The following is a 7,839-nucleotide window of genomic DNA, read 5'->3' as shown; positions in this document are numbered from 1 at the left end:
GATCAACACAGTACGTAAAGAGTTAGTGAGTTAAAACATGCAAATAAGTAAAGTGCAGTAAAGTAAATGAGAGGCAGAGATTTATAGTGGTTCAGAGATAGTGTAATTCTCCTACTCCACTTCTTCCTTCTCCAAGGAAGATTTCCACTATCTTCAATCACCCAGATACAATAGTGAAACTCCCGAGTGCTACGCACAAAGCTACACTCAACCACGAGCTCTCCGCACCCAGCTAAGCTCACGAGCGCTACGCACAAAGCTACACTCCCCGAACGCTACGCACAAAGCTACGTTCCAACCAAGTGTTATGCACCCAGCTACACTCCTTTCTACCCTCGGTAGAGATACAACTGTTGTTCAAAGAAATAAAGATTTCTTTTCTAAGACTGGAATTCCTCTCGTGTATAGCTCAATATCTCAGCACTTTGTATTTTTCGTTGTATTCACCGCTCAGAAATACCACTTGTTGATTTTCACGTTTTTGGTTCGTAGTGCTGTAACATCTTCTTTTCGTCACTTCTGTATCTCTCCTTGTCTTCAAGTCTTCATGGGCTTTTTATAATTCAAAGAATTATTTGCCCGTTATGAACATTCAAATTTTGAACGTTCACTTGATCTGATTGGTCATTCCAATCTGATCTTGATGGCCATACCTCCTCATTTAAAGACCATACCGTTGATCTGATAACTTGCCAATTTGATCTAATAAGATCTCCATTTTGATCTGCTCATTTAATGTCGTTGGCAACTTTTGACAAATTACCTTTGTAAATTGCTCACAAAGTCTTCTTTTACGGCTTGATTGATCTTTGAAACTTGTAGCCTCCAATTTTTTACTTTGTTGCCTTCTCAGCTTGATATTGCAGACTTTGTATCCTTCAGAGCTTAATATTTTTGACTTTGTTGTATTCTTGATTTGATCTTGGGCAAGTTGATCTTAAAATATTTTCCGGGTGGCTCTTGCTTGAGTATGAACAATGATCTTCAGAAAATCACCACCTTCAAATTTCTTCTGGTTCAGGTTATTACGTGCTGAACCTAGAATATTTGAGACATGCAAAAATGGCTAAGTATAAGTTCCACTCTTAGTTGCTCCATAGCATGCTCTATAGTGCTTTAAAATAGCCTTCACGCGTGTAGAAATGGTGTAGTGTTCACGCGTATGTAATCCATGCAAAGTTGCTCCATGTTGACTTTGACTTCCTCTATTGACCAAAAATTGGCTCCAAAGACTTGGCCGTGTAACTTGCTCCCAAGCTTCTTCCTTAGTATAAAAATATAACAAGTAGGATTCAAACACTAAACCATTAGGTATATGCTCAAGTTCTTCTTCTCGCCTTTGACTATAACTAGCTCTATTAGACTTTGACTAGCTCCATAAGTTCCTCCAAATGCATGCAATCTCACCTAATAGCAGGTTACCTTCCATTTTATCAAGTTACCTGCTTACATAGATGGTAATGTGGCATTTTAAAATAAATTTTAATAATAAATATAAAAAATAAAAATTAAAAATTAAAAAAATATATTAATTTTTAATATTTTTAATATTAATTTTTTAATATTAATATTTTTATATTTTTAATTAATTTTTATTTTTAAAGTATTATTTAATAAAAATTAAAAAATATTAATTTTTAATACTCCCTCTGTCCCATTTTATATATTAATGCTAAACTTAATGTTATTATAAATTAGATTAAAAATAACTTCAGTCAAGCCTCGTTAAACGAATCAGACAACCATTTTGGGAAGGAGGTAGTATTAATATTTATTAAATATAAATTTTTTAATATTTAATATTTTAATTAATTTTTCTTTGCTTTTAAAATTTTTTTAAAAATATTTTTAATTAATTTTTACTTTTTAATTTTAAAATTTATTATTAAAAAAATATTTTAAAATGTCAATTCACCATCCATGTAAGCAGGTAACCTGATAAAAAGAAAAATAACATGCTATCAGGTGAAATTGCATTTGGAGTGTTCAGTGGCCTAATTGCACATTTTTTCATTCAGTGGCTTAATTGCACTTTCAGGTTACGTTCAATGGCCAATTTGAACCTTATTCCTTTTTTTAAAAAAACTACCATGGTATAACGACTGGCAAGTATACGTCCACTTCATACTGCGTAATTAAAGAATACTCCACGTGCGTTTTATAGCACACAGTTATCACCGACAGTCTCGAGCACGCAAATACAATAAATAGGAAGCAACTTCCGAAAATATACATGTAAAACAGAATCTGTTTCTTTGTTGTACGTTCTCCTACTTACCAATTGCCAACTCCTATCAGCTCTTCCACCAAACCAAACTCCAATGGATCAACTTACTCGTCGCTCTGCAAATTTTCATCCATCCATTTGGGGAGATTACTTCCTTACTTATTCTTCTCAACCCATGGTAACCTACATACACTTTTAATTAGTCTTAAAAATTAAATGATAAACTTTAATTACTCTCTCATTTTACTTTTCATGTTTACTATTAATTGGTTCAACCGGCCAACTCTTTTTTTTTTGTTTACTTTCTTTAGTATTTTTTTTCTTTCTCACAAAAAAATAAAAGACGATTACTCGTTAATATCAATCCTTAACCTGTCAAATATGACAGCAGGTGGTGTGTTCAAGCATACAATACATTGATTACATTCAGTCAAAGAAGATGTTACCCTAACTAACTTGTGGGGATCGCTTTACTTATTTCAAAATTTTATTCTGTTTTGATTTAATAGTACTTTTTATGTAGTTTTTAAATATATAAATTTTGTATAGGAAAATGCTTATTTAGTGTTTCTGCATGTACTACTCACACAACTTGTCACTCTTGATGTGACAAGTTCTAATTGGTTTGTTTTTTCTTTTTATTTCATATCTTAACCAATTAAAACATGTCACATTAGGGATTCGAAATGTCAAGTTTGTGAGTGGTAAATGTAGGGGCACTAAACATACATGGTCCTTTTGTATATTAATGCTAAACTTAATATTATGAAAAGTTAAAAATAACTCCAATCAAACTTCGTTTATTGAAACAAGACATATAAATTAGGATTATATTGAGGGAGTAATATATTGAGGCAGAAATATATTCTATTCCTCCACCCAAAAAAAAAAGAAGAAATATATTCTATTCGTAATTAGTATGAAAATTAGAAAACAGTGTTTGCTGGTCTGATGATATGCTCTTAAATTGCATAATAGACTGTCTTTATTGTAAAGAAAATAATAGTTCAATGTCATTATCATTCTCGGTATACTAATATCCTTCTCACTCACTCACCTACTTCTTTCTCCCTATTGGTTATATTTTTACAGACCTAATACTCATCATACATGGGTGGACCTTGGACCGTTAAACGGACGGAGAGAATGACCCTGTAAATTTACCAAAAAAAAAAGATCACGTATTTATTCCAACTAATGACCTTTGACATGGATTGATTTTGATACGAAAATTGAAGCATATGGTCCATTCCAATTAATAACATAAGTTAATAGTTGGATTGCTAATTTTTGTTTATATGCTATATATATATGCTCCACAAGTAGAACTAAAGGGTACTAAATAGTCTATCTATTTCCAGCTTAACTTTGATTGATCTCAGTAATATTTTTAAAGAAAATAAATTGTTGTATACACAGGAAGTGGATACACAAGATTTGCTAGAGCATAAAAAATTGAAAGAAGAGATAAAGAACATGCTCGTGGAAGCCCCAAACATTTCTTCCCAAAAATTGGACTTGATTAACAAGATCCAACGTTTAGGAGTGTGTTATCAATTTGAAAATGAGATTAACGCTTCATTGGAATACATATTCAAGGCATATGATGAATTCAATGATGGGGAAGATGAGAATAATCTTTATGTTGTCTCTTTGCTCTTTCGACTGCTTAGACAAGATGGCTATCACGTACCTGAGTATAGAATAAAATTAAATACTACTAACAAAATAGTTATATGAAATAATAGAATGAACTGGTAAGATTATATACAATCAAGTTCTAAAGTTTGAAGTAATACATTTTTAACTCTGCATTAATGTTTTAACAGATGTGTTTGAAAAGTTCAAGAACAGTAATGGAAAGTTCAAGGAATTGTTGACGAAGAATGTACAAGCAATATTGAGCTTGTACGAAGCATCACATCTTAGAGTGCATGGGGAGCAGATTTTGGAAGAAGCACTAACATTTACCACTTCTCACCTAGAATCCATGCTACCACACTTGAGCAACCCTCTTAACGAGGCTAGACGCACAAAAATTCATATCATCTTATGAACCTGATGGAACACAAGATGCTTTATTGCTGAAATTTGCAAAGTTGGACTTTAACATGCTGCAGAAGCAACATCAAAGAGAGCTAGGCAGTCTTAAAAGGTAAAGTTTTTTAGCTATATCAATATGCAATCACACATATACTCCCTCCACCTCTCTCCTATTTAAATTGCTAGATTCTTTTCCTAATAATTGTAACCATATTTTAAGGATATGTATTGAAAATACTAGGATTATGTTTTCTTTTTTAACAAATAGTATAATTCAAATAATTTTGTAAACTTTAATTTGTATTTTCAAATTGTTATTGTCAAAATGTAGGTGGTAGAAAGGATTAGATGTCCCAAATAAACTGCCTTTTGCAAGAGATAGGTTGGTGGAATGCTACCTTTGGATACTGGGAACGTATTTTGAACCAAAATATCAGCTCGCAAGGAAATTTATTCTTAAAATTATTTCTCTAACTTCGATTATTGATGATATTTATGATGTTTATGGAACCCCTGATGAGCTCAAACTTTTCACTCACGCAGTCCAAAGGTCCAATTTTCAATTCTTTCATCATTATTCAGGAATTGCAATAACCATTTTCATTTTCTGTGTATGATAATTGTTGAAAAACTAGTGCTCATTAAAACTATATGCATATATACTTTTGCTATACAGATGGGATGTTAGTGCTACAAATCAATTACCAGAATATATGAAGTCTACTTACATTTACCTTCTTGATACTTATGCTGAAATGGAACAAGAGTTAGCTAATGAAGGTGAATCGTATCACGCCAACTATGCAAAAATTGAGGTAATAACCTTTTGATTTAATTAATTATTCCCAATTATAGTAGTACTAGTTATCACACGCGTGCTGCACAATTAAACCAATGCCCAATGTGTATTTGTAAATTAATGTTCTTAATTGGTTAAAGTAGTCATATAATAATGAGAGAAAAAAAATGCTAAATTAATAAAAATCAAAGAAATAGTTTCGATGCTTATATATTTTAATAAAACATGACGGAATTATAAATAGCTAAATTACAACTAAAGTAAGTAGAAACAAATAAACCACTTACATGGGAGCAAATGGTGTGTCTTCATTGTCACTTGTTTGGACACCGGTCCGACTATTTAAAATCCATGTGTAATTGTATTTGTGATCAAGTACTTTATAGTTTGTCCGGACAGGTTTGACAATGACATTTGAGATGATGTATCATTTTTTGGTTTGTAAAGTGATATTATACATTCCAATGTCATTATCAAACACTATTGATTGAACCCGAGTTCCTTGCATTTAGATATAACATTTACAATGATGTTGGTGGGTGAATGAGAGCATCTTTATAATAATAATAATACTAATAATGATAAAAATATAATAATAATAATAATAATAATAATAATAATAATAATAATAATGGGAGAAATTTTTTACTACTCCGTATTTACTTACAGTTTCATCTTCAAGGACGATGAGCATATTCTTTTTTATTACGCGTTCCAATAGCGTTTTTTGATTCGTTTTTCTTAATGTCATGAACTGTACAACTCTAGCCCACAGTTTGTGTGTTAATATCAATTAACTTTACTGCATTTGCCATGACTAATATCATTGTGCCATGGGAAATATGTTAATAAAGGATGTTATGAAATAATATAATGGGAACCACAACATAAATTTAAAAATCATAGATTATGGAGTTAGGAGTAACTAAAATGGGTAGATTATAGAGGAATATAATGAGAACCACAACATTACATACAAGGATACAAGTATAGATAAACAAATAATACAATAGATATATTTACATAATAATATTGAAGTTATACTAATTAATGAGTATACCATCATTGTTTTTTTTTTTAAAAAAACCGTAATCATCATAATGATTACAAATACAAATAATAGAATTAGCATGATAATATTTTGACAATCATACCTATAGAATGTCAAGTAGATGGTGTGTTGCAGAATATGTTAGGTTTAGTTTTGGGTGAATACCAGTGAGAAGGGGAGGGGTTTATATACTGTTGTTTTGGGTAGAATAATGGTTTAGTTAGGAATCTATACGGAATTGTATTATAGAATATTGCCAATTTGTTTGAAAACTGCAATAAAGAAACAAATTGTCTAAAGACCTTAATGTTAAACTTCCGTTATATTTAACGGAAAAATTTGGTAAAATTATAAAAGATTATGATATATTAGGAATTTAATTGGAGGTTGCACAATAAGAAGAACACAAAGTACAATATGTTAAAGCAGACTATTACACCAACATTTTTTTAGTTCCAATTAAGGGTCTAACATTATTGGCTCTTATTATAAGTGTAGATTTTATTCAATTAGTCTTACGTACCCTTCTGGTTTGACCACATTGAAACCTCTACAGTTAATTAACAATGTTGGTTCATTATGTATAAATTATATGCATTATATTAAAACTTTCATTTCCTATATGTTTAAGATGACAAAATTAGTGGGAGCATATTATGATGAATCCAAGTGGTATAGTGATGGTTCCTCTCCAACATTTGAAGAGTACATGAAGGTTGCATTGGTAACGTCGTCGTTACACCATGCTAGCAACAACTTCTTTAGTAGGCATGCAAGAAGACTTTATAACTAAAGAAGCATTTGATTGGATGATTAGCATACCATTAATTGTTAGAGCTTCAGAGATTGTTGGCAGATTAATGGATGACATAACTGGATTTGAGGTAACAATATATATTATCCAAATTAATTTTAATTTTATGACTTTTAGTCGATTGGTTTTACAATTTAAAAATTGGTTTATTGATAATTTCTTGACATCGTATATCAATATTCTTTACTTATTATATTCCTATTTGGAAATTATTACTCACACCAAATTTGTACCATTTATATAGTTTGAACAACAAAGAGGACACTTTGAATCATCTGTGCAAATCTTTATGAAAGAATATGGAAAATCAAAAGAAGAGACCACGACAGAGTTGCAAGAACAAGTCATCAATGCCTGGAAAGACATTAATCAAGAATGTCTTTAGCCTACTGTTTTCCCTATGCCTATACTCACCCGAATTCTCAACCTTACAAGAGTTATAGATTTGCTATACCATGATCGAGATTTGTATACACATTCCAAAACCAAGTTGAAGCAGATCATTACCTCTACGTTGGTTAATCCGATCCAGTGAATATGAAAAATTTACAATTGTGAGTATGATGGTTTTTCTTTAATGTTTTTAGTTTTATGTTTTAGTTCGAATAAAGAGTGACTAGCAGTGTTTTTTTCCCCACTTTCCATGTTGTTTTCTTTATGTTGTGCTTCAAAATAAAAAGTGACATGTAATCCTTTCTTAGTTGCATTGCTTTTATTTTCAATTTTATGCTTGGGTTTAGAATAAAGAGTGGCGTTTAACTGTGTAACATAATGTCTATGTGAGTTGCTATGCCTTTTAAAGAGTAATATATGTTTGATTGACTCATCAATTCATGTTTGCTACTAATAATATATAAGATGCTATACACTATTATTTAATGTTTGTAGCACAATATGACAACAAA

At 31.0% G+C, this 7,839-nt stretch overlaps 1 pseudogene; it reads left to right on the top strand.

The window, feature by feature from the left end:
- Window positions 1-2,321: 2,321 nt before the first annotated feature.
- Window positions 2,322-7,634, top strand: LOC116020290 (annotated as a pseudogene).
- The last annotated feature ends 205 nt before the right edge of the window (window positions 7,635-7,839 follow it).

The sequence above is a fragment of the Ipomoea triloba genome, chromosome 5 (assembly GCF_003576645.1).
Source record: "Ipomoea triloba cultivar NCNSP0323 chromosome 5, ASM357664v1".
Lineage (NCBI taxonomy): Eukaryota > Viridiplantae > Streptophyta > Magnoliopsida > Solanales > Convolvulaceae > Ipomoea > Ipomoea triloba.
The sequence above is the reverse complement of the archived record's forward strand: the minus strand, read 5'-3'. Positions and strand labels throughout refer to the sequence as shown.